This window comes from Podarcis melisellensis (genome assembly GCF_964234715.1).
Source record: "Podarcis melisellensis genome assembly, chromosome: 2".
Lineage (NCBI taxonomy): Eukaryota > Metazoa > Chordata > Lepidosauria > Squamata > Lacertidae > Podarcis > Podarcis melisellensis.
In genome coordinates, this window is record NC_138529.1 from 98,278,486 (window position 1) to 98,305,834 (window position 27,349).

Below are 27,349 nucleotides of genomic sequence, written 5' to 3' on the forward strand. Positions count from 1 at the left end.
GAGCTCCCCGCAGCGTTCCACTGGCCTTGAAGTACTTTTGAAGATAATGTCACTGGGTAGCCCTGCTGCAAAGCAATACTGTTGATGTGCAAATGCGCTTGGCTGCAGGGAAGCATACAGGCAACATAAAGCAAGTTTACCTGCTGTGCTGGACTCTTGGAACAATCTTGTTTCACCCTAAATTTAAAAAGGAGAAGAAAAGGAAAAATGGATCAGAGGAAGAGGCTGCTCGGTGCACCGAGAGATCTAACAGGCTTCTTCAAGTAGCTGAATTAGTTGGATGACATACTGTGAATACAGCTGTTAATTTATATTTGGAAAGCGGATACTAAATTAAAAGAATTTGTATGCTTTTGCAGCATGAATTGGTGTGTGTGCATGTGTGTGTTCAGCTACATCATCAGTAGGGAACCTCAGACCTGGTGACTGAATACAAGGAAGATGCAGGTCACCTAGGTGTGTGGGATGGGATTGTTAAACTACTCTGAGAATTGTAGTTCTGGGAGGGGAATAGGGGTCTGCTAACAACTCTCAGCACCCTTACCAAACTACAGTTTTTAGGATACTTCGGTGGAAGCCAAGACTGTTATAGTAGTACAACAGGGCTTTTAATGTAGGGTGCAGATCTGGATTAAGACCAAATTAATGCATGAAGGGGTTAAGACCACAGAGTAAGCTGTCCTGCCAGGCTTAGCTCACCTTGGCAGGAACTAGGTTTATCAAGCCTTTGTTCCTCCAGTCTCCTGATGAACTCAGCATGTGAAGAAGCTAAGCTGATTCCTTCAACTTAGCTGCATGGCTCTCACAAGCCACTCTTGAGTTTCTATACCCGTAATTTAGGAATTTTCTCCACTTTGGAACTAAACTAAGTGTTACTTCCTGTGCAACTTTTTATGAATGCTGTACGGAAAAGCACATGAATGTGACCATTGGAGAGTTGGTAAGTAAACCATTTTTAAATTACCAAATGCATGGTGTTTTTCTATGTTAGAGGGAAGTTTTTGGCACTCACAAGAGCATATTTAAAAGGTCTAACAGCCTATATTGGATCTTGGCATCCAGGAATTCTCCTTTCTATATTTTCCCTTGCACCAGCAGTTTGGTCACTGAAAGGACAAATAGATGAAATCTCTGTAGTGGTACCAGTCTGAGAGATTACCACACTCTTTCCAGCTCAGATTGGAAAAGCAAAGGTCTATCTAGTCTAACATCTTGCTCCCTAGAATGGTGAAGCCCACAATCTTGAAGATCATATTACCATAGGAGCAACAACCTGCCAGGAGACAGCAGGCAACTGAGCAGGTCAAATGAATTACTCAGGATCAGAAAGCATTATTTCATTTTACCTTTGCATGACATTTTCCCATTGCAATTAACTTCTTGGGATTGCCATTGGATGTTAAAAGATGAAAGAAAATATTCCCTTCAGTACATTGTCTCCAAGTTACTCTGCATCAAAGACAGCGCTGGCCATAAAACCAATACAATAGCCCAGTGTTTTATCACCATCTGAGCAAGCAAAGCTGCTTTCTCAAGTCTGTCTAGGATCAAAAACAAATTGTTTTGCTCCTTTCATTCACACCCCAAGGTAGGTGGGACTTCCAAGAAAGGTGTTATGCAGTCCAAGTTGCGGAGCAGCAGGAGAGAGTGCAAGGTTGTGGTTGTTGTTGATGCTGTTGTTCTAGCTAAAATAGGGGCACTATTTCCTTTCAACCTTTCCTAGTTTCTTAGAGGCTTGGAGTGGGAGAGGAATCCCATGAAGTAACTCCATGACTGAAGTGTCTGAAAGGTACCTTTCTCTCAGTTAAACCTAATAGCTATCAGCATGGAGAATCTTGCTAGGATGGTGTCGTCCTAGCATGAAGAGTCTCTGCTGCTGGGTGACCTTGGGCTAGTCACACTTCTCTGAAGTCTCTCAGCCTCACTCACCTCACAGAGTGTTTGTTGTGGGGAAGGAAGGGAAGGAGAAGGTTAGCCGCTTTGAGACTCCTTAAAGGGAGTGAAAGGCGGGGTATCAAATCCAAACTCTTCTTCTTCTATTTGATTAGTCTGGACGATATTAAAAAATGACTTTCAACATCACTTTGATGTCTCATCAAAGGAAATTTCAGCAGCCTCTATGGAAACCATATATTGATTTGGCCCTCAGTTGTTGTGGAGGCCTCAGTGGCGTAGCGTGGGGGGTGCAGGGGGGGCCGGGCGCACCGGGCGCAACATCTGGGGGTTAGGGAAATCCACGGGTTAGGGGGCGCAAATCCATGGGTTAGGGGGCGCAAATTACTTGCTTTGCCCCGGGTGCTGATAACCCACGCTACGCCACTGGGAGGCCTAGCTTCCCACATGGTAGCAAACACCAAGTGGAGCAAGTGAAGCGCCTGAGGCACAATTCAATGCATCAGTGTCACCACTGACAGTAGCCAAATGAAAGGATTTCAAAGATGCACCAACACCGCCTCCTTGTTTTAAACAAACCAGCTCTTGGTTGGATGGGTCTCGATTTTGACGGCGATCCCACCTTGTTTTGGGGTGAAAGTGGTCCCCCACTCTGCTCCCAGCATTGCACACTGGAATATGTAGCCAGGCTGTTAGTTGATTGCTTTATTTCTTAAGTGAAGCATTTTGATTTGAAAAATGTTTGCAGAGTCTTCTTTCTCCCAACAGCCTTGCCAGGGCAGTAGCTGTCAATGTCACAGATGGTGACCTGAGGAAATGTGGCTTGCCCGAGGCCACACGATAACTCGAGCCATGCACATCTGCTAGCGGGTGTGGATAGGATGGATATCCCTATCCAAATGGAAAAAAAACAAACCTCCAGTCAGATCAGGGGAGCCTTGGTGACCATTGCAGTACAGTCTGCAGGTACAGTCAAATCAGCTGCACGCATGGAAACCTGTTTTTGCAAATGTGTCTCCCTTGCTGGATTGGGGTTAAATGAGTCCACAGGAGAAGCATGACTTAATGATAGGTTCCTCAAGTTCATGTCAAACTCTTTAGCCATCCTTCTCCATGTGGACTTTTGACAGTCTACTCAGCCCTCTTTGGGGTTTCATTTTATTCATATATAAACCATCTGTCCACTGTGAATTGAACTATGACAGGCTGGCATTTGCTTGATTCCGTTGTCAGATGCAAGAGCAACGGCTGTCATTCCATGTCATGGAAGGATGTTGGGCCAAAGACAGATATGAAGCATGCTTTGCCCGAATGCTTAAATAAAATAGGAAAGGATTCTCTCATGAGCTGAAGTGGCTATATGTGCTAAGTGGGAAATGCATATGGAAATGGTGGTTCCGATAGGAATGTAAAGCAATACTGCTTTTTCATATATTACAGGTCTTTGGGTTTTGTTTGTTTTTCTGCTGGAAATAAGAAATATAGTGTTTATTGTTGCCCTACCTCCTATTTTTTGAGAGAAACATTGGGTCAAATAAGGGTGCAGGTCAGCTTTCCCTAAGCTGGGACCCTTCAAATTTTCCAGACAGCAATATAGACTACGATTCCCATCGGCCTAATTGCACAAAACTGTTTCTGCCATAGGTTTTTATTTTCCCATGGGCAAACCAATATTTACGTGTCCTGTTCAAACCCAGTTTTCCCGGGGAACTGCCAGTCCTGTCAGTGTTTTGCAGTGTTCCTTCCTACTGGCGTGGCTGGTTTCTCTCCACAAGAAATGGAGGGAAGGAAGAGGCGGGAAATAGTGCCAAATTATCTCTTCCTTTCTCAGCTCCCTGTCACCACTTTGATTCCCACGTTGGCCAGAAACTCTACATACCCGGTCGATAACAGTTCCTCGCCCCTTTGGCTGAGCACCCAGCCGCCTGCATAATTTGTCCTCAGCTGCTGCCGAATTCCTTGCTTGCCCTATTTTGTGCTTCGTGCGGTGCTGTGTTTTGCATCGCTTTCTGGAAACGTTATTCGGTGCTGAAATCCATGTGTGGTTTGCGAACGCAAACCAGCCCTGTCCTTTCGGTGGTGTTAATTATGTATGCAGCTCCTGACTGCGACGTCCAGGGGAGGACTGTAGCTTACAGAATATACTTGGTTACGTTTTGGAGCCCTGTAACAATGATGCCCTTTATATCACTGCCCAGCACCCTTTGCTTCCCCTGCATGTCACGTTCTGAACAGCTCTGTCTCTCATACACTATTTGGTAATATATGAGATAAAACAAATTGCAAATATGTTGCAGCTGCAGAGGGAGAGACAGAGAGACACAGAGAAAAAATCACAGGGAGTGGGGGAAATCAGAATCTGGAGCATTTGAAAACTACTATAAAAACGACACTCTCAGCTTTAGAGTCTAAAGCTTTGGTTTTTTCCTGCCCTAGTCATGAATGTCATCTGTGCTTCTCTGCATAGGGAGCAACCTAGAATAGAGCCCAGTTGGCTCCCTTAAATAAATAATCTTATTATAATTTTAAAAACGCATTGGAGCCAAGTTAACACAGTAATTCTAAAACATGAAACATTTTTGGCCAGAGTGTAAGATGGCACAAAAATAGCAGAATATTTTGTTTTGCATGAGAATATTGCAAAATATGAAATTTCTATAATGTCCTTAACCATAGCAGGTATCGCTAGCCTTTCTTGGCCCAGGGCCACATTTGGAAAGCTAAGGAACTGTTGCGGGTACCAAAAATATACCCATTTCACAGAGGGGAAAATGGTGATGCTTAGAACCCCCCCAGCCCAAACTCCTGTATGCACCCCAAAATAAACAAGATACAAACAAAAATAAAACTGGGCAACACCACCTCCAAACAAAAAAATCAATTTTTAAAAAATTAAGAATTGGGAGGAGCAAGGGAGAGTGACTGAGGGTGCTGTTGTGATGTCCTTTTAGTGACCCCATAACTATATTATTAGGATATGTGAATTGCTATGTTGAAACTGAGGATAGATGTTTGATAATAACACTGCCAGTTGTGGGGAGAATACAGATGGCTAAATACTGTAAACAGGATCAGTTGCCAACATTAGAAATATGGAAGAGAAAAAAACCAGGAATGTTATGCTAATGCACAAACTGAGCTATTTCAAACAGCTTTGGGACTGAAAACTTAGCTCAAGCGAACCTTTCAAAGACAGCGGGTTCTCTCTCTTTTTAGTCAACGTGGTGTTCTCCAGATGTTTCTGGGACTACAAGTCCCATCATCCATGACTATTGACCATGACAATATCTGGAGGTCATCACATTGGCGAACCTTGTATTAGATACGGGATTGGACTAAGCCACCTGAAAATGGAAGCTGCTACTTTGATCTATGAAGGATTTCATATAATTAGATCCCCCCCCCCTTGTGGCATACAATAGCACCTCGGGTTACGCAACCTTTGGGTTACGTAAGCTTCAGGTTGCAAAAGTGGCAAACCTGGAAGTATTGATCGGGTTTTGACACACATGTATGCTCCGAAGTGGTCTACCACTGCGCACATGCGTATAACACTGATCCCCGGGTTGCGAAAACCTATGATCCGGCCGGACCTCCGGAATGGATCCGATTCGCAATTGGAGGTACCACTGTATCTGGAATTTTCCATGGTTTTTTTAAAAAACAACAACACCTAATTTCTTTCAATGTACATTAAAATGTAAGGCTGTCACTGTGCAGCCTCATTTAAGAATTTGTAGTACCTCATAACTATCCTAAAGGTAAAGGGACCTCTGACCATTAGGTCCAGTTGTGACCGACTCTGGAGTTGCGGTGCTCATCTCATTTTACTGGCCGAGGGAACCGGTGTACAGCTTAATCATAGAGTCATAGAATCATAGAGTTGGAAGAGACCACAAGGGCCATCGAGTCCAACCCCCTGCCAAGCAGGAAACACCATCAGAGCACTCCTGACATATGGTTGTCAAGCCTCTGCTTAAAGACCTCCAAAGAAGGAGACTCCACCACACTCCCTGGCAGCAAATTCCACTGTCGAACAGCTTCCAGATCATGTGGCCAGCATGACTAAGCTACTTCTGGTGAACCAGAGCAGCGCATGGAAACGCCGTTTACCTTCCCACCAGAGTGGTACGTATTTATCTACTTGCACTTTGACGTGCTTTCGAACTGCTAGGTTGGCAGGAGCTGGGACCGAGCAACAGGAGCTCACCCCGTCGTGGGTATTCGAACCGCCGACCTTCTGATCTGCAAGTCCTAGGCTCTGTGGTTTAACCCACAGCGCCACCCGCATCCCCATAACAATCCTAGAATTACACAAAGTCAGGGTAGTGGAGGGGAGTACAAGAGTAGGCAGGTTGGACAAGAACAGTGGCCATGCCATGGGTGTGAGAAGGCTGGGGGAGGGAAACACTGAGAGGGGAAAAGTGGTAGTTTAAAACGATGACGGAAGTTTGAGTGAAGCAGGGATGGAGGCAACTGAGAGGAAAATTGTAGGTTTGTAGGTTTAAACCACAGCAGAAGTTTGAGTAAAGTACTAGAGAATGTTTGAGGACCCACATCCTTTATTTTTCTCACATGTGGCAGATGACGAATGGAAGAAAGACTCTCCTCCTGCAAAAGAGGGGAGTGGTTGTGGGCGGGAGCCGGTCTCTGCCTCAAACAGCGGGCGTTAGCCCCCTGCCTCCCACTCACCTGGCTGGCTCCACGCCCACGGGCAAGCAGCCAACCAGGTGCCTTCGAGGGGGCGTGGACGGCAGCGCAAATCACTGCTGTGCCAGCCATGCGGCCTCATTCTTTGTCATCCCGTCGCGAGTCACAACTTTCGTGGTATTGGTGGGTAGGTTAGGCATTGGAATAAAGTGTTGTGGTGTGTGGAAGAGCTAGCTAGGTGTGGCCCTTCGCCTACGCCTTCAATTTTTGGGTATTCCGTTAAAGGAATCTGGCGGTCGTGTATTCTGTCCGATGCCTGCGTGGCGGGGGGCCATGGCACGACCCTCGGTGACATCAGGGGAGAGCTTATAGTTGGATTAGCATCAACAGGCTCCACCTACTGGTGAATAAACCCCCCTTTTAGACTCACCCCTCTCCGAGTGGGTGGAGTCAACTGACGTAATCCAATGCCTAAGCCAATACCTTTTCACTTGCTGTAATCAATAAAGTTGTGGCCTTTTCTTGCCCATTAACCTTATATCACGTGTCCGTGTGTTTTCATTCCACTATGCGGGGATCGGGTCCTCGAACCACAAGCAGAGGTTTGAGTACAGCGAGAAAGGAAAGGACATGGGAAAGGGAGAAAAAATATGTTTTAAACAACAGCAGAGTTTTGTGTGGAGCTCCAGGGCATTAATGTCAGGGAATAGCAAGAGGGTTAGTGAGTGGAGCAATCAGTGGCTCAGCTCATAGTACTAAAATATCTTTCTAATAAACTTTGAGTTTGGGATAATCCCAGAAAATATGCATGAAATCAGCTTTATCAGTGCCATATATCCTACAATTTTTTATTTTTTGGTCCTAACTTTTCTTATCCTTTCAGGTGTGAAATGTCTCTGAAATATAAACTTTAAACATTTACACACATAAACACAGCTGAAGCAGTTATTTTCTCATTTTTCTTCAGATAATTGAGTTCCCAACACTTTCCCATCTTATTTCAAAATTACGATCCATGTGCTTTTTAGACTCCAGCAATCTCTTATGAATTCCAGATAATAATTTTTCCTAGTAAACCTTTGTCAGACATTTCATATTTAATATTAGACAATTATATAATGTTATTTTTTTAGAAGACTGAGAATGCTATAAATTAGTTGAAAATATTGGGATCACGAAGAGTTCTATCTCTTCGTATTATTACAAATTCCCTGGCGTGTTCTCACGTAGCTGCAACTCTATTGTATGCTTATATTGCCATCACACTCTTAAAGAAGATTAGTACACCAACTTTGGAGAATAGTTTGTTAAAAATCTTTCAGCTCAGAGGATCTACAAAACATGTAACCTGATTAACCAGATAAAAAGATAGTCTGGGCAGGGAGACTCTCTATTACTGGAGGGATAAAGTCCCTCTATACTCCTGGGCATGTTTACACTGGTACCTCAGGTTAAGTACTTAATTCGTTCCAGAGGTCCATTCTTAACCTGAAACTGTTCTTAACCTGAAGCACCACTTTAGCTAATGGGGCCTCCTGCTGCTGCCCGGCCACCACTGTGCAATTTCTGTTCTCATCCTGAAGCAAAGTTCTTAACCCGAGGTACTACTGTATTGGCATTGCCAGTGGCCTCAGAAAAAAAGGATTGTAAGGAATCCCACCTACTTGCTCTGAGCACCTGGGCATAAGAACTTGACAAGCACACTATGGCCCCATTGGGTCAGTGTGCATGCCAAATTTAAATGCACGCCCAGTAACCCCCGCCTCTGCCTCAGACGACTATCCCGCCAGCTCCTAACTTGTTTTTTCCACCTGGACTAACAGCCACAGGAGGCAATCAGTTCCAGCTAGTTCACCTCCTTCCCAAAACATCTTTATTGAATTAAAATACAAATACATATACTTACAGTGGTACCTTGGGTTACAGACGCTTCAGGTTACAGACGCTTCAGGTTACAGACTCTGCTAACCCTGAAATTGTACCTCGGGTTAAGAACTTTGGTTCAGGAGGAGAACAGAAATCGTGCGGCGGGAGCGGGAGGCCCCATAAGCTAAAGTGGCACCTCAGGTTAAGAACAGTTTCAGGTTAAGAACGGACCTCCAAAATGAATTAAGTTCTTAACCTGAGGTACCACTGTACATACATAAAGATAAAAAAGAAAAGATTAAGACAACAAACAAACGAAAGGGGGGGGGAGAACTGAAAGACTTTTATTTAGAAATTCAATGAGCGATTGTATAATAATGCAAATTCTTGTTTTGTATGTGTGTGTTTTCCCCCTTCCCAAAACAAACAATAGCTCAAAAAGAGCTCTCTAAGAAGAGGCTACAACCCATAACAGAGAAGTAGACACCCACCATCCCAGTAAAAGTGGGGAAGCTCGTAATGGATTGTCCCATGTGGCATGCATGCTCTCTGTGAGACAAAATAAAGGCTTTAACCAGGCTTTTTTGGGGGGCGGAGGGGGGTAGCCCCTATCCACCCTGGTGGGGTGCTCAACCACTTTCCATACATGTCACTCCAAGAGCACCAATGAGACCAACTACGTACCTGAACCCTGTGTCCGGATTCAACATGCTGGCAAGGATCTTGATTCCGGTCTGTTGGATGAAATCAGTCTCACCCAAGTGGATGACGAAATTGTGAGGCAAGGTTGCCTCCAGGCAATGAAAGCTGGGCAACAGTCCCTCCCAATGCAACCCCTGCCTTGTCACCCACTGACAAGTAGCCTGGGCCGAAAGGTATCCCTGTATCCCAATGGCCAGTGAAGCAGCTGTTCTGTATACCCAGAACAAGATGGAGTGTCCACACAACATGACTGACAGCATCCAGCAACATGCCTGGGCCAGAATGGCCCATAAAATGCTACCAAAGCAACAGCAGAAAACAACTGTGACTTGTATAAAGGAGAACAAAGGAACTAGAACTGAGGCAGAAGCAGCATTAAGACATCCGGTGTGATAGGTCTGCATTTGTCAGGGACAGGCAGGAACGCCTTGTCCCAACCTTCTAACGTCTTCTTAACACAGAAGTCACCAGTGAAGTTCTTCACCCCAGAAGCCTGGAACCAAAGAGCTAAAGCAGCAAGATGCCCTGCTATAGTAATGACTGCCCCACCCTTGTCTTTCAAGTGCACCACGAACTGCCTCAGATGGCAGGGATAATTTCTGAATTCACAGTCCATTTCCCCCCATTGCCCAGAAGCTTTCATCATACTCTTTGGATGATGTGACAAGTACTAATCGGAGTCTTGGCCTAACCTATTATTAGAACCTTGAGAAAGGAAGTCCACTTATTTTTATTTATGTGCTGGGTCTTAACAACATGGTAACAAATTCAATCTGTCTGTGTAATTAATGCAGAGGCAGTACAGAAGCCTAATGCTAGCAAATGTGGCATTTGACTCAACAAATTGAAAAGTAATGATAAAAGGTGATTAATGTTATAAAAATGCAATTACTGCTTGACATTAGGAAGGTTTTTCAGGGCTTCCCCTAGTTTGGGAAGATGTGAGCTGTATACAAATGGCACTTTACATTGATTGCTAGCACCAAAGAAACTGTAAATGTTTTATGATATGTCTCACCCCAGGAAGAAAAATGGCAGGCAAGGTGTGACTTCTAATTCATTTACTCCTTGGCTTCCTCTTCATTGTTGATTGAATCTATGCCTCTGAAGCCTTTGACATTAAACAATTGGGATGGGTGAGATGGTTTCTAACTAATTTCAGGTTCTCTTGAGCATTTATGTGTTTGGAGGCTCATCTCTGACCTTTCATTCCACCCTCCTGTCTTCTCACCTGGGGGTCAGAGGAAAGGCAAGCATGAGGGGCACTCTGCTGTGTGAGGTGGACCATGGGCAAAGTCCTTCAAGGTCATCCAGGTTGTGCCTACTATGGAACTCTTGGGAAGTTCATTGGCTGGCTTTTGGAAATGCTCTCCACTTTCTCCATTGATGAAATGGAGACGCGCCACCCACTTGGGACGTGGCTGGTGCTGTGGGTTAAACCACAGAGCCTAGGACTTGCCAATCAGAAGGTCTGTGGTTCGAATCCCTACAACGGGGTGAGCTCCCGTTGCTCTGTCCCTGCTCCTGCCAACCTAGCAGTTCGAAAGCACGTCAAAATGCAAGTAGATAAATAGGTACCGCTCCGGTGGGAAGGTAAACAGCGTTTCCATGCACTGCTCTGGTTCGCCAGAAGCGGCTTAGTCATGCTGGCCACATGACCCAGAAGCTCCCTTGGCCAACAAAGCGAGATGAGCACCGCAACCCCACAGTGGACCACGACTGGACCTAATGATCAGGGGTCCTTTACCTTTTACCTTCTCCATTGATGCGGTACCAAGGTTGATGCACCTGCAAGTTCTTAATGCCCTGGTCCTATCAGACTAAAGGTTCAGATCCAAGAGGTGTCTATCAAGGTGTAATGAAGAAAACAGAACCTACAGCAGTGTAGAACTGTAGCAGGCAGCCAAAAAGGTGGGGGAAGTAAATTGGCATAGATGGCAGTTGCACACAGAGTGCTTTTAACTAAAGAAGCCTTTAAACAAAGAAGTAAGAATTGTTCAGATTTAAGAGCAAAGTAAGTTTCCGTAGAAACCTGAAAACCCACTAGTGATGAGGAAACAGCTCAATCAGCCTGGGCCACATCATGTAGCAGGTGGCAGTATTTTCTTCTGGCTAGATGCCTTGCAGGTGCGCAAGAGGAGAACTTAAGAGGCATAAGGCTTCAGTAGCTCCCTTTTATGGCAAAATGCTACCAACCAAATGCAGGGCTTCTGGATCTCAAGGTTTGGGACCCGTGGGGATCTGACATTTTGGGAACAAATAATCCTGTGGATCTGCCTGAGATGTTAGACATGAATGCGTCAATCAAACACCCATCCTTCCAAGGAAAGGAGCACTTCACCTTTGCCAATCCTAAGAACTGTTGCGTGTGCAAGTCCCTAGGATGGGCTATGTGCTTCACTTCATAATTTGTTTTTTGTATGCATGCATGTATATGTGTTAAAGGTACACAGAACTCTTGCCAGCTTGGGAGAATATGGGACATCAGAGCTGTATGCAGTGTTTCTGTAGCAAAGGATAAATCAAATATTCTCTGTGTACAAGCCTCTCTGTGTGTATGAAATGAATATTTGCCTGTGGTTGAGCTTTCCCCTATATGCTTTCTCTGTTCCTTTCCTCAATACTTTACAGGCCTTCGACAAAACAAAACAAAATAGCAATGCTGTTCATTCGAGAGAAGGTAATAATATGCTATTCAGTATCTCTTGCCTCGTAGGAACTCCCCCAGCACAATCTCCTTTTCATCAGAATTTGAAATATGAATACTTAGCTTGATGGAGCACATCTGGGTGGGTGACAATGCATAATAGAGGTCAAGAAGGATTGTATTGCCTGGTCCACTTCAGTGGCCAGGAGCAACCTGTCTATGGAGGAGGCATACTTATGAGATTATAATGGCAATTTGTAAAGCTTTTGCTTTTAAGCATCACAATTGAATCTGTTGTACAGGCAAAGCCGGTGGCTGCTATCCAAAACTTTGATAAATCACTTTATTGCTGACCTAATGAGTTCTTCATGACAGGAAGATTTCTGCAGTGGCTCACTCAACAACCTATTTTCTGAACCAGCAGTCATGACTGGAGAGCGAGAGAGTGAGCAAGGGAGAAACGTGCTGCTTTGCAGAGATTAATCTGAGACCTGATTGGTGTAGCTCTTGAATGCCAGATGTTCCTCCCCCTGTAAAAGATCTGTCAGGCCGGGGCTTAATTTATCTCCACCTCATTAGCTGTGAGTATCACTGTGGAAACAACCGTATTTCTCGAAATAATTGCAATTAATGTTTCGGTCCTTTCCAGATAAGGCTCATTTTTATTTTTAGGTATTTTTTCTTTTTTCTAAAACTGCTGCTGCATTGTATTCAGAATTTTAGAAATCTCTTGCTATAGATTGCTGGTTTTAACCTTTAAAGCCCTATACGGCCTAGGACCCTCGTACCTATGGGACAGCCTCTCCTGGTATGTCCCACAGAGGACCTTACAGTGATCAAACAAAAACTTCTTGGAGGTCCCAGGCCACAGAGTGGTTAGGCTGGCCTCAACCAGAGCCAGGGCTTTTTCGGCTTTGGAACGCTCTGTCACAAGAGACTAGGGTCCTGTGGGACTTGACACCTTTCTGCAGGGCCTGCAAGACAGAACTGTTCCACCAAGCCTTTGGCCAAGGCACAGCCTGACCCCCACCCCCTTTGGTAACCCTCACAGAACTCTAGCCCAATGGTTGCCATCAATTTGATTTGAACTGATTTTATAATGAATTGATTTTAGAATGCTGTATTATTTTACTGTTGTTAACCACTCTGAGCCCAGCTTTGGTTGGGGTGGACGGGATATAAATAAAATTTATTATTATTGTTAGATGAACTTCTGTGGAGGTCCAGAAATATCATAAACAAGGACAGGGATAAACTTCCCATCGCCTCATAATTATATTAACTGAAATGAGCTTTAAAGTTAGGGGATAGAATATCCCTTTGGGGTGGCATTGGCTCCTTTCAGGGGACAATTAGAAGCCCAGCCCAATCCATTACAGACACAGGTCTTATGAAAGGGTTTAGGGAGCCTCGGTTAATACATTGTGCTATCCCCAATTCCTCTCACTTAATCTCCCTATGAGTTGGCTTGCTTTCACTGGTTCCACTCAATTCTGAATACTGGTTCTACTGGTTTGACATTTTGTACAGGCTGAAGCATCATACCTCCCTCGGTTTGAATCCCTTTGTGCAACTTACATTGTTTGTTGACCCCCTTATCCTTCAGTCAGTTGAATGGGGTGAAGATGAGCATCGTTAGCCCCCACAGTGGCTCTGTGTGACGAAGGCTGCTTCTGTGTACGGACCTCGCTTGCTGGATATCTGATCGTTGCTGCCTGTTTTATGATTATTTAAGAATATGATTGACTCTTGATTATGTGCTCCTTTGAAGACTGTGCGTATTGTGTGCTGGCAGCTTGAAATATCGGGTAGTTTTATTACAGAGAATGTGCGTAGCGGGTTGAATTATGCCCTGGCCTATGGCTTGTGCACTCATAAGTCAACTGAAATTTATCCTGTTTACCTATTTCTCAGCCATAGCTTCATGTTTCAAGGACTAATACTCATTTTATCGCTGCCTCCTCCGATATGTATCTTCCTCCACCTGCCTCCTGTATCTCATCACAGCTTGATGCTCATCCTCCTGTTGTTTAGTCGTTTAGTTGTGTCCGACTCTTCGTGACCCCTTGGACCAGAGCATGCCAGGCACTCCTGTCTTCCACTGCCTCCCACAGTTTGGTCAAACTCATGCTGGTAGCTTCGAGAACACTGTCCAACCATCTCGTCCTCTGTCGTCCCCTTCTCCTTGTGCTCTCCATCTTTCCCAACATCAGGGTCTTTTCCAGGGAGTCATCTCTTCTCATGAGGTGGCCAAAGTATTGCTCATCCTCCTGGAGGACTACAATTCCCACCAGCCGCAACCAGGATGCCCAGTAGTCAGGGATGATGGGTGTTGTAGTCCAACAATGCATGGATTGTCTTCGTTGGTGTTGTTGTCTCTCACTTTTTTGAGAGAGAGACTTCTCTTGTTTGAACCATGCCTGCCTGCACACCCTTCCTCTGGCATCCACCTGGAAGAAATTCACACGACAGTCGCATACATTAGATCCCTGCTTGATTTAAAAATATCCCCCTCTCTCCAGACACCAGTGAGTGTGCAGATGCTAGGCTGATGTTGCTGTTCTCTCCCCCCATCTCCTGCTGCATGCTGTAATAGATGGTACTCAGTGGGTTATAAATATTTTATACGAGCTGCCACATTAGCAAGGTTGTTCCACAAACCAGTCACAGCAACACATTCATTTGGGCCTCTTTTACGTTTTCATTGTTATGTGAAGAATGTTTATAAAGACTTGTCTAAACAAAAGCTTACAGATGCTGCAAGCTGCCCTGGAGATGCTACCAGGATATACCTCTTTGGAGCGATAGCACCACATAAGATCAGGCTGTGGAAAATTGTGCATTCTTTTTTCCACCTGCAAAACTGAGCCAGAAAATGCATTTTCTTTAACTTCTGTGCAAAATGATATATGCCTACCTCTGCGGGTTCGGTACACACACAAAGACACATTTCCTTTTCCATGCCAAGTAAGGCTGAGATCTGTACTCTAAATAGCTTGTGCAAATTAGATGCATTCTAGTTTGGCTAATTGTTGAGAAGAGTTTCACCCCTTCTGCCCTGGAAGCACTATTCAGCCTCTCTTCTTCCTCAAGGCATTGTCTATCTTTCCTCAAACCCCATTTCTGAGAAAGTATAGAAATATACTTTGAAAGATAGAAATAATGAATTTAAGACTGCTGCTTTTTGTGTGTGAGGTTATTGTTGGTGCTTTCAGAACTTGAACAGAACAGAGCACCCAATCCTTGTTGGAGGAGCACTTTACCATCAGAATGTGATTAGTAAATAAAAAAGACATATTTATTTATTGCAGAAAGCACATACTTGATAAGATCCCAGTTCTATGTAACTAAGATGCAAAGAGCCACACTTGCTCTTTCATCTCAGCAGGAGAAACACACAAAGATGCTTCCTTTCCCAAGGTAAGGAAGAAGAAGCAGGACGTAGAAAAGCTAGCAACTCTGAGAGTATCAGTCTAACACTGAAGGAAGAGCAAGAGGTCAGCACAAGTGGGATAGTCTAGGAGGTTTGGAGGTTCTTCTGTATCTACTCTTCCCATGCAGATATGTCAGCCTACAGCGCAAGCTGAGTTGTATCCCAACACATCCCACAGTTGTTGCAAAAGCACAGAATGCTAACATATTGTATGTAAGATTCCTGCCAACACACTTGCACTGACCACACTCCTAGCTGGCATCTGATTGCCTCATTCTGCTTAGCCAGGATTCCTATCCATCCCATGGATGAAACTATACATATGTTGAGGTAGCTCCTTTCAGATTGTGTCAATCCTACATCAGCTGGCGGACATTGCTGGTGTTTTGCTGAGGGGATTGTGCTAGCTGGACTGTCACCATGGGACAGAAACAAATACCTGAATAGGGCTTTGATAAATGGAGTGAGAATTCAAATGATGGTGTTTCACTTGTCATTTTGTTGTCAAGTTAGAAGAAGTCCATAGGGCAGCAAGACGGGGCAGATAAGAATGAGCAGTGTCATGGAGACCATTCAGAGTAGATTTTTGGAGCAGCTATGAATCACCGTACCTGCAGAGACAGGAGGCCCCTCCATGTAACAAAATGAGCCACTGAGGAACCGAGCATGTGGAGGCAGCCAGGAAAGTTGCCCTTCATTTTTAGCTGTTCCTCTTAACGAAGGCAAAGAGCCCGGTAATTGTTAATGCAGAATGGGATTGTTTAAGTGAGGCTGGTAATGTGGTGTCTGAAGAATGGAAACTTGTTACAGAATAAAAGAAGCCCTGAAGTGGAATGTGCAAAAAGCTTTTGAAGGCTCTTTCTTATTACCCAAATCATGTTCTTATATGTCACGAAAAAGACTTGTTTTTTTAGAGCCTGAAAGGAAGGGAAACATTATCTGATTGTCAAACGGAGCAGGGCAGGCAATCAGTCAATGGGCCAATCTTCAATATGATATCTTGGGATATGGGAATGAGAGTAACCCTGTGAAGATAAGCATGACAAAAATGTACTCCCCACTATGCTAAATTAGGAGATTTCTCATCCCATCCTTGGAGGAAAATGGGCACAACTAGGCCAGTATTGATGGGACTTATTTCTTAGTAGATACAGATAGGAGATTTCAATTAAACACCAGAGAGAACTTTCCGATGGTAAGAGCTGTTCAACAGTGGAGACCTTCGCCTGTCCCTCCTCAGTAAGGGTATCCTGTTAAAGGGATCTGGGGTGCGAATCCTGTCTGAAGCCTGAACTATGGGGACCCTTGGGGTGTCCCTATTTGATGTAAGTCATAGGGTGCCCCCATGGGTGGTTTACCCTTAAGTGGACTCTCTGCAGACGGGCAGGAGTCAAGATATAGCCTGGCTTCACCCCAATGCCTAAGCCAAACCACTCACATCTGTAACCAATAAAGTTGTGGCCTATTTGAACCCATAAACCAAAATACTCAATGTCAGTGTGATTTATTGTTCTCCTGGGAACTTTGTGGCTCGGGTGCCTTGGTGTGCAATAAGAACTGTTCACCAGACTCCCCTGGGAGACAGTGGATCTCCATCATCAGAGACATTTTAGCAATGGTTAGATGGTCATCTGTTGTGTATGATCTAGTTAAAATTCCTGCATTGAAGTGGGCTGGACTAGATGAACCCCTGGAGTTCCTTCCAACACTACAATTTTGTGATTCTATGGAAGACTCTTTGCTGGTACCTGCAAATTTGCCTGTATTCTTCTTATACAAGGTGATATCTGGTAATATACCCAGAGCAGACCTCACTTAAGTCACTGGATTTCATTGGATCTTCTCTGAGCATGACTAACACTGGATTTCATCCACAGTTTTCAGTATGATAATAAATTATGAATAATTTAAATATTAGCTCCCTTCCACCTGAATGAAAGTAATTGCTGTTCTGAGTAATTAAACTGTAGTAGTCAATCATCACCAAAAGTAGTTTGGCTAGGCAGTTTGAACTATTGTTCATAAATCAATTCTAATTACCATCTAACTATATGAAAAGGTGTTTAACTAGCCATTCAGCTATTTTTTGTTTGATTACTTAGTCATTGAACTACTTCTTGCCACTGTGCTGGTTGTGTACACACCACATATTCAGTCCCATTGATTTCTGTGGTAAAAACTGAAGCATGGAATTAACTCCTCCAGTGAAGTCAATGGGACTTTTTAAAGTGTTGGAGTTTGGTTCTATCATAGCATATATTTTTCATATTGAACTCAGCCAAGTCCTTCAGAAATTATTGCAACTGAATGCTGCAATTTTTTGATCAGCATTTTGTTAGTAGGTTACTGTTGCTATTGATGACTCTGATTATTTTTATAGGGGTGTGTGGTTTTAGTATTACATGATAATTGTTGTAGGCCATTGGTTTGCTTTTAAATTTCTGCATGTTTTAAATGCTCTCTGTGCTGCCTCGAGTCTTGTTTTGAAAAATGCTTCTAAAAAGCCTAATAAGATACAACATTATTATTTTTAAAAATACTATTAACTCGTTCTCAACATATACACATATCCTTTCTAGCAAGTTCATAAATCCAGAAGAAAAACTAATTCAAATAAGCAAAGATAAACTATCCAATGAATAACAAGGAAATAGATTTAAAATTTGATGTGGAAGATACATGAACCCTTTCTCTGGAATTTCCATTATTAAGTAGACCCCACATTATGTTCCTGCCATGTGCTTGTGCTAGGGTTTCCTAGGTTGTCTGCGTGAATTTTATAGAGATGGGTTTGTTACTTTAAACACATTTAGTAGCCTTGGCCTGAGTTGGCATCCACGCTTACAGCCTATTGTAGCATTCAAGCAACTATCTACTGCAACGCAACCACTAAAAGCTTTGCGTCTGGCCTTGAACATTACTGGATGTGTACTAGTGGGCCCTGACCTCTAGCACTCACACCAAACTCTTAGTCACTCACTCAAAACAATTCCCACCCACCCTGCCAAACAAAGACAAAACCTTTTACGTGTATGAACATTGCCGTATCAGAACAAGCCCAGCTTCCTACTTCCCTGGTTATTTCATAAAGTGCCTAGTAGGATATGAAGTCAATAGAGAGCTCCCACTGTTTGTCCGCAGCAGCTGGTATTCCCATGAAGATTATTTATTTATTATATATTTTAACGATTGATAGTAATTTATAGACCACTAATGCAAAGGGTTTCCAAGCGGTCTGCATCTTATTAAAAGCAACTACGTCATTGCCCAAGTGGAAGTCAGTGCAACGATTTCCCTTAGCACAATGGGACTGTCCCATCTCCTCCTTCTGCATGTCCCCATGCTCCCCACCCAGATCTGTTCTAGAGGGTCAGGAGAACCGCCAGTAAGACACATGGAAGAAGAAGACAGAAGATCGTTCTGTCGGACAAGCAAAAATGCTTGTGCTGATGGAACAATCTCCTCAGCACTACTGGGAATACAATGCAAAATACAAAGTATAACATAAAGATAAATATAAAGTAACTGAAGGACCTACAAAATCAGAATAAAAGGAAGCATCGCCACTCCCAAAGGCTTGCCTGAACAAAAGCGATTTAAACGTGCGCTAAAAACAATCAACTGTTGGCACATGCATATATCAGAAGGGAGTGTGTTCCATAAAGTAGGTTCCATCTCACTGAATACCGTCTTCCAAGTAGCTGCCACACAAAATCTTGCAGGCATGTGGCATCACCAGGTGGGTGTCTCTCTATGACCTCAGTGATTGAACCTCCCTACCCCTGCTTTAAAGCCATTCTAGCTTGCGACTGTCACTGCATCATGTGGATGTGAATTCCACAAACCATTTATGAGTTGTGCGAATAAGTACTTTCCTTTGTTTGTCCCCCAAAGTCCTGTGAGCCAATTTTATTGGATGAACCTGAATTTCAGCATGGAAGTGTGATGAGGCGAGGCTGAGTTTTCATTCTTACTTTGAGGTGTTCAGGTAACGCTCCCCTTACACACTGCCTGAGCCCTCAGTTTAGGGAAAACTGTTGTAACTGTCATTTCAACTGTCACACAAGTTGAAAATTCCACCCTCTCAACTCCCTCTCCACAGAACCATATGCAAATGAGCCTGCTGGCTGCATACAGACCCTTACATTATACATTTCCCACTTTCCTTCTCTCATCCTTCTGTGGAAACCTTGACATCCATGATGAGCTGTTGCAAACCACCGTGGAAAGATGGGAAGGCGGGGGCGGGTGAGGGGAAAAGCTCCCAGTTTAATAATTTAAATATTCTCTTTTGGTAGATATTTTCTTAGTTTTCAGTTTGTCCCAAACACCACCCATGTGACATTTGATGGGTGTTCTGTGTATCCTTCAGACTAGTCAAAAGAAGAAGAAGAAGAAGAGTTTGGATTTGATATCCTGCTTTATCACTATCCCAGGGAGTCTCAAAGCGGCTAACAATCTCCTTTCCCTTCCTTCCCCACAACAAACACTCTGTGAGGTGAGTGGGGCTGAGAGACTTCAGAGAAGTGTGACTGGCCCAAGGTCACCCAGCAGCTGCATGTGGAGGAGCAGCGATGGGAACCCGGTTCACCAGATTACGAGACTACCTCTCTTAACCACTACTTCACACTGGCTCTCCAAAAGACCTACCTAATATTTTTTTTCAAAGTGAGAATTTGCATTCTCCAAAAGCCTAGATTCTAATCAACCTGAGAGAAAGGATTGCCAAGCCAGGGTGGTGCCATGGTAGGTTAAAAAAATGAATGCAAATATGAGATACCCCCATACATGAGGTGATTTGAGAGGAAACAGTTTATACTAAGAGAGTAACAAATTTTCTGTAATGTGTGAAACAAGACAGCCAAATAAAAGGGAAGGCTCACTGATTCCTCCCTTAGTTGGGGAAGGAGCATAGCTCAGTGATAGTACATCTGCCTTTCATGCAGAAGATGGTCCCAGAGTCCATCCCAAACATCTCCAGGCAGGGCTAGGAATGTACCTTGTCTGAAACCCTTAACAGCCACTTCCACTCAGTATACCACATAGATGGACCACTGGTCTAAGCCAGTATAATGCAGTTTCCAGTGTTCAGTAGAGAGAATAATTTAATGGTTTTAATTGGAGGGGGAAACTACACTTAACGTTTCATGTTGTAAATTGCAAATTCAATTTCCATCTCTGTTTGTTTAGATTTATGTGATTTGCTTGTGCTTTACTTTAAAAGGAATTATATTGAATTGAGGATCTTCCCCACCCGCCCTGAGGCCGTTTCCCGGTTAAAACCATATCAGTGCTACTCAAGACATCAGGTGCTTAAATATGGTTCAGCAAACCCTCGTCTTCCTATGTCTGCTTTACATGCCAGGTGGAAAAAGTGTGTTTCCTAACAAGCCATCCTTCATGAAATCTACAATAAAAGGAGGCATAGAGGGAAGGCATCAGATGTAGCTGCAGGCAGAAAGCAAAGTGGGTTTGGTGACCTTGATGTGCAGGCTGCAGTTGTTATGGCAACAGGAGAGCAAAATCACTGTTGCTAAGGCACACAGAAGTAAGGCAATTTCCCCCTTACTTAATGGTCATTCGTCTACAATAAGTTAATTCCAAATTTGCTGCATGCAAAAATGATTTAAAGATCATAGTAATGATGATAAAAAGTCCTAATGAGTCAGCAAAAGACATTTTTATGCCTTTAAGCAAAGTAGGGTTGTCTAGAGGATGTTCCAAAGTAACACATGATAGCAATGGATAGGGCTGAGCTGTAATCCAAAACAACAGATATGGTAAATCTGAACTATGTGATCAAGCACAGCTTGGGTGCTTTGCTGCCTGGAGAGGCACTGGTGATTAAAAAGCTCACCTTTGAACCTCATGTGGCTCTCCCGCCTTGCCCACGCTCTGAGAAAGGAATATTTTCTCGATGGCCCATATTATTTCCAGTTTAAGGCACCAGACATTTCATCTGTGGAGCTGCATTTGGCCACTGAGCACAAAGAGCCACAACTTGCTCTTCAGACTCTGCTCGTTCTCACTTGCTGTCATACTTGTCAATTCTTGACCTGAAGGTGACCGTCATGACATTCATAACTGTGTGGCAGATAAAGATTTCTCACAGTTTAGGTAGGTTGGGAGGGAGAAATCCCTACGTGCTTCATCAGAGGGAAAGGTGAACAAGTGAGGACCTCTTCACCAGCCTAACTGCCCCTGTAACTGCCTCATGCAGTGGTTTGCATATGCTCCTCTTCTTCCTGAAAGGTCCTGTCCCCTCTTTTGTTATGTGTCCCTACTGTCCTGACAACTGGGAAACACTGGTCTGCAAGCGATCCAATTGGAGAACAGCCTTTACCAAAGGTGTCATGGGCTTTGAAGACCCTCAAACTCACGACGGAAGGGAGTAACGTGCTAAGAGGAAGGCACGCTTGGTAAACCTGCACCATGATCAACCTCTGCCTGGAAACCAATGTCCCCACTGTGGAAGGACATGTGGATCTAGAACTGGCCTCCACAGTCACTTATGGACTCATTGTTCAAACCATGTTTATGGAAAACAATCTTACTTGGTTATGAGTGATTGCCAAAGAGAAGAGTTCTTTATTACTCAATGGCTTTTGAATGTCTGAATAGGGTATGGGTCTTTGCGTTTTTTATGTAAGATCCAAGAGAGGAAGCCATGAGGGAGTTATTTCAAGTTCTTCCCCACCATCCCCTCAAAACTGGAAACCTGCAAAAACAGATTCACAATTCACTTCTGATATCTGAAGCAATCTTTAACAGCTGAAAGTGGCTGGAACATCTAAGACAAGTGAGTGGGTCTAAATTTTCTGTGTTGAGAAATGGTCTTTTAATTTCCATGTGATGCTCCATGCTTTGATTTCTGAGAACCTTCCAGCATTCCATTTAGGAAACTTCCTGCTATCATTTGATTCACTGGCTTTGCAGTCACTATGCGGTTTTTCTTCAAGGTGAGTCTGAACCTGCATCTTGGCAATCCTGAGCATCCCACTTTTAAAAAAAAAACCAACAACAAACAAACACATCAACAGCAGCACAGTCTTGGCCACACACTTGCTTATGATGCAGGTTGCTACCTTTGTTTAGTATTACAGTTTGCAATTAAAGTATTCCTTAAAGGAATTGATCACTTAAATTAACGGTCATTGAAAATGCAATTGTGGTGTTTTTTTTTTACAGTGCCCAATAGATCATTAAGTAAAGATTTACAGGAATAGCCCAAATAAGTGTGATAGCATGCTTATCTCTGCTAATTGATGGATTTCATCCTGATCCAAGTGCAGCCATTAAAGAATGTTTATGCAATATGACAAAGGTTGCAGGATCCTAAAGCTCAAGCTATAACTAGGAGTGAAGTACTTTTGGGGTTGGTTAACGCCCACCCCCTACCCCAGCCTCTTGTAAATGTTAAGACTGCATTGGTTAGATAACGGGCAGTGGTGCCAAAGTGCTCCATCAATTCTAAGATGCTGGTTTTAGCTTCAGAAAAAGAAGAAATTGCTAAGTTGCCAGCCACTAAGTGCTCACTGTCCTTGCTATCAGGGACAAAGTCATAGCTTGCAACCTGAGATAACAAACTTGTTGGAAACTTCAGCTTGTGAACTGACTTCAGCTTGCATCTGATTGGCCACTGTGAGAACAGGATGCTGGGCTCAATGGGCCATTGACCTGATCCATATAAATAAAACATCATTATCATTGTCCATCAGGCTCCTTTGCTGAGAAGCAAAGTTTTCAAATTGTTAAACAGAAGTTACTTCAAAACCAAGTTCAGCTCTGTTGATCTATGTGGCGTTTGCCTCCTAGGATGGGTCATAAGGAAAGGATTAAAATAGGTGTGATGTGATTGGCCAGTGAGAATGCAAGGGGGGAATAAAAGTTAGAGTGGGAGGTTTTGAAAGTCAGTTGAGTTGAGTTGAGTTGAGGTTTGGGAGTTGAAGTTGATGTTTGGGAGTTGAAGAAGGAAGAGGGAGGTTTAGGTGTGGGTTGGTAGAGTTGTATTGTGAGAAAGTGAGAGGAATTGTTAGGTGGAGTCAGACAGATAGTTGGAATAATCAGTTTGGAGTTGTTAGGAACTAAGAATAAGAAACTGACAAGAGAAAAATTAACTGTAACCATAAGCTTGTTCCTGCATTTAAAAATAAACTTGATTATTTGTTTATGTTAACAACTGACTGGACTCCGTATGTCCCTGTGAGATACGGAGTGGTGGCAGCGGAAAAAGCAATCGCAGTGGTGGCACAGGGTCAATAGACCGTCAAACGTCCGGGGGCCCTGTGTGTGATCGTCACAATCTACTTCATTATCACAGCATAGGCCCTTTCCTTTCTTGTAACTTAAAGTCATTGGTTTGGGTCCTACCATCCAGAGCAGAAAAAAACAAGCTTGCTCCATCTTCAATGTGACAGCCCTTTAAATATTTGAAGATGGCTATCATATCTCCCCACAGTCAATGTATTGCTAAATAATAATTGTATGGGTGCATAGCCCAATGGTACAACTTTGGGTGGGTGGGAGGAACACGAAAGTGGAAGCATTCACGTGCAGGAAATGCAGGGGTATTTGTACTGGGACAGGAATGGATAAAATGTGCTAAACCATTATGAATTGCATCAGTTCCCTCCCTGCGCACACATGAGGATGGTGGTGCAATGAATGTATGCCTCACAATGCATTTTTAGCTACAATAACAAGTTTTCTCATTTTCATATATTTGAGAATGTGGGAAAATTATGCCAGCTGGATGCTAGATGTTAATTACATAGTGACAAAAAATACACTTTTGAATTTTTTTAACATGCCCCCACACCCATAGAGAGATGTATATATTACATATACTTCTGGAATAGGCTCTGAGTGTAATGGGCAAATGAAATGACTACTTTGGAAACAACTTTCCACATTTTCTGAAACAGACCACACCACATATGAGCTGAACAAGTTGTCCGAATCACAAGTAGAAGTCACAATTCTGGCACGGCATCTCAAACTTTCCTGATGTGGGTTGAATTGCACAGCAAAATGTTCACTCTGTTCATCGTCTCCACCTCCATCATTCTGCCCGGACATTGAGGTCCAGCGCCAAGGGCCTTCTGGCAGTTCCCTCGCTGCGAGAAGCCAAGTTACAGGGAACCAGGCAGAGGGCCTTCTCGGTAGTGGCACCCACCCTGTGGAATGCCCTCCCACCAGATGTCAAAGAGAAAAACAACTACCAGACTCTTAGAAGACATCTGAAGGCAGCCCTGTTTAGGGAAGCTTTTAATGTTTAATTGGTTATTGTATTTTAGTGTTTTGTTGGAAGCCGCCCAGAGTGGCTGGGGAAACCCAGCCAGATGGGCGGGGTATAAATAATACATTATTATTATTATTATATCGTCAGCACATTTCAGACTACCTGTCTGCCATGCTCGCTGTGTGATTGGCTTTCCAAAAAAGGGAAAGAAAAATGCCAGCAACGAACAGAGTGGCCATATGTGAACTGGCCCTATGTCATCATTCAACTGCAAGTCAAATGACACAGTTGGAAAAGCTAATACAGTGTTTCTGTGGCCAGCTAGGTTATATTTTAATTAACTGCTGGCCATCTCACTTTGACTGAGAGTCAACGGTTCTTGAAACACAATGCCTCTGTACTGGCTGGATAATGTATGGCAAACTGAATTGTCTGAGACTCTTCAGCCCTTCGTTAATCTGAATGGAGTTTGCGGGCTCCAGTTAGAATTCTGTCTGCCGATCTTGTTTATATACATTCTATATGGGTATTGAAAGGAAATCACAAGAGGAAGTTGATTGCAATTTGTGGTTAAAAAGAGATAATGCCATCCTTGGAGCTACAGAGGCTGGTGTTTCACTGCACAGTTAGTAAAGACAATGCTGGCTTCTGAGAGCAGATATGCAAAATAGGTAAGATCATTTCCCCCTAGGACAGTTTCTTGCTATTGTATGAATGTACAAGCTTTTGAGCTACGGAGAGCTATTCCAAAGTGATCCTGTTCCCGAGTTATAACTACTGGGCAGGCAGGATCACATTTTAAACCCCTTAGAGCCAATCCATCATAATGCTTTGCTGGCAAAGGTGGGGAACATGGCAGTACAGTAATAATGACTTCATTAGCACAAGGAAGAAAACTGTGCAGAATTGAGAGCAGAGCTGGAATAAAAGTGGGGAATACTATAAGGGATTATTTTTAGTCTCATATTTCACCTGCAAAGCAGACGATAAAAGTTAAAACACTCCCACTCATGTCATGAGAAGGCCCCTAGACAACTTCCCTACTACAGTGGTACCTCGGGTTAATTCGTTCCGGAGGTCCGTACTTAACCTGAAATTGTTCTTAACCTGAAGCACCACTTAAGCTAATGGGGCCTCCCGCTGCTGCCGCGCCACCAGAGCATGATTTCTGTTCTCATCCTGAAGCAAAGTTCTTAACCCGAGGTACTACTTCCAGGTTAGCGGAGTCTGTAATCTGAAGTGTCTGTAACCCGAGGTACCACTGCAGTCGAACCCTAATGGGTTAGCGGAGTCTGTAACGTGAAGCGTATCTAACCTGAAGTATGTAACCTGACTAACTCTGCAGCCAATCACCACACAGCCCCAGAGAACTATAAACCCCTCTCAGGGGTACAGCCTAGGGCTACATCGTTCTACTCCCCTGGTCAGAAAACCAGGAAGCCACAAGAAAAGAACTTGGTAGTGAACCTTTGGGTTCTAGACATTTTGAACTGAGGAAATACTTTGTTCAAAAACCAAATGCCCAATTGCCAGGGTGAACGATTTATTTTTATGAAGAAATAAATTTGCTTTGCCAGAACCTGTATAGACACCTTTTATCTCAACACTATCACTTAGGGTAAATAATATTACTTAGGCTGCAATTTTCTACACCAGAGGCGGCGAATCTGTGGCCCTCCAGGAATAAGCAGTAATACCGACGGCACAGCAAAGACGTGACAGGGAGAAGAGAAAAGTTTGCCTGATGCAGAGAAGACGTGGGCACTGGGAATTTCTATAACCAAACGTTCCTCCTAGATTCACCCATATCACCAAATATTCTAGTATAATACCTATAGCTTTCACATATGTCTACCCAAATCAGGAGTTAATAATACAAATCCCAATGACTGATGTATATTGCATCTCAGTGCACAAATACAGAACCAAGTAAATAATTCACGGGATACTGTCACAGCTGCACTGTCACACTGCCATCTACTTCTCTCTTGTAACTCACCACAATCCCTATCCCCTGGTTAGACTCAAGAGAAAGTGGGAAGGATTGCTTCTATCTTCCAGCAAAGGCCAAACCTATGTTGGCACAGCAGCACCCTTGCCGAAGACAAAACTGTTACAACTGTAGGGAAGTAACAAGGAGGGAAATGTGGGGTTGTGATGGAAAAGAAGCATAGCTTAGTAGGAGTGCCAATAGTCCGTCTGTACCAATTTTTACTGTCCATGCCCACCTTCACCCTGGCATAATGCCTGGCATACTTCAACACTTCAGTTGAAGTTAACGCAGGTCCGAACTGCACCACAGCTCCCCTCTTTGCTGCCAGAGAGGTTGTGAACCAACCTGAGATCTGCGGATGAAGGGCAGTATGCACATTTAATTAAAATAGCTATTATTCTGCAGGCTCATCCGGACTTTCCCCCACTGAACCCCAATCTTTACCACTGAAACAGACCAAACATAATAGGGTTTTCTCCTATTTATTGATAAAGAGCTGGTTTTCCCAGGGAAAATGACAGAGCAAGGGCAAAAATAACTTGGACCCATACACATTTTCTAGGTAGGGGACAAGCACAAGTCTGGATGAGCCCTGACTCACACTGCAGACAATCATTGTACAGTGGTAACTTGGTTTACAACAATAATCCGTTTCGGAGGTCTGGTTGTAAACCAAAACAGGTTGTAACCCAAGGCGCGCTTTTGCCAATGTGGCCTCAAAAAAAAAGGGGGGGGTTATAATCCAAAAAAAGGGACACACACTTCCATGTTTGACATGGTTGTAATCTGAAATGGTTGTAATCTGAAAAGGTTGCAAACCAAGGTACCACTGTATTACAGTAGGAATATACAAGATCTGCCTTATATGTCAGCAAGAGGCATGAGACTACAAAACTCTGCCCTCTTAACTAGAAAATTTAAAAC

General features: G+C 43.6%; 1 long non-coding RNA gene across 1 annotated transcript; it reads right to left on the reverse strand.

Moving 5' to 3' along the window:
• LOC309365378 lies at nt 1–24,521 on the reverse strand. The gene is made up of 3 exons (XR_014166076.1): nt 19,166–24,521; nt 14,511–14,621; nt 1–177 (listed from the first exon to the last, which is right to left on the reverse strand). It is a non-coding gene; the product is annotated as an uncharacterized lncRNA (long non-coding RNA).
• Between the last annotated feature and the right edge of the window lie 2,828 nt (nt 24,522–27,349).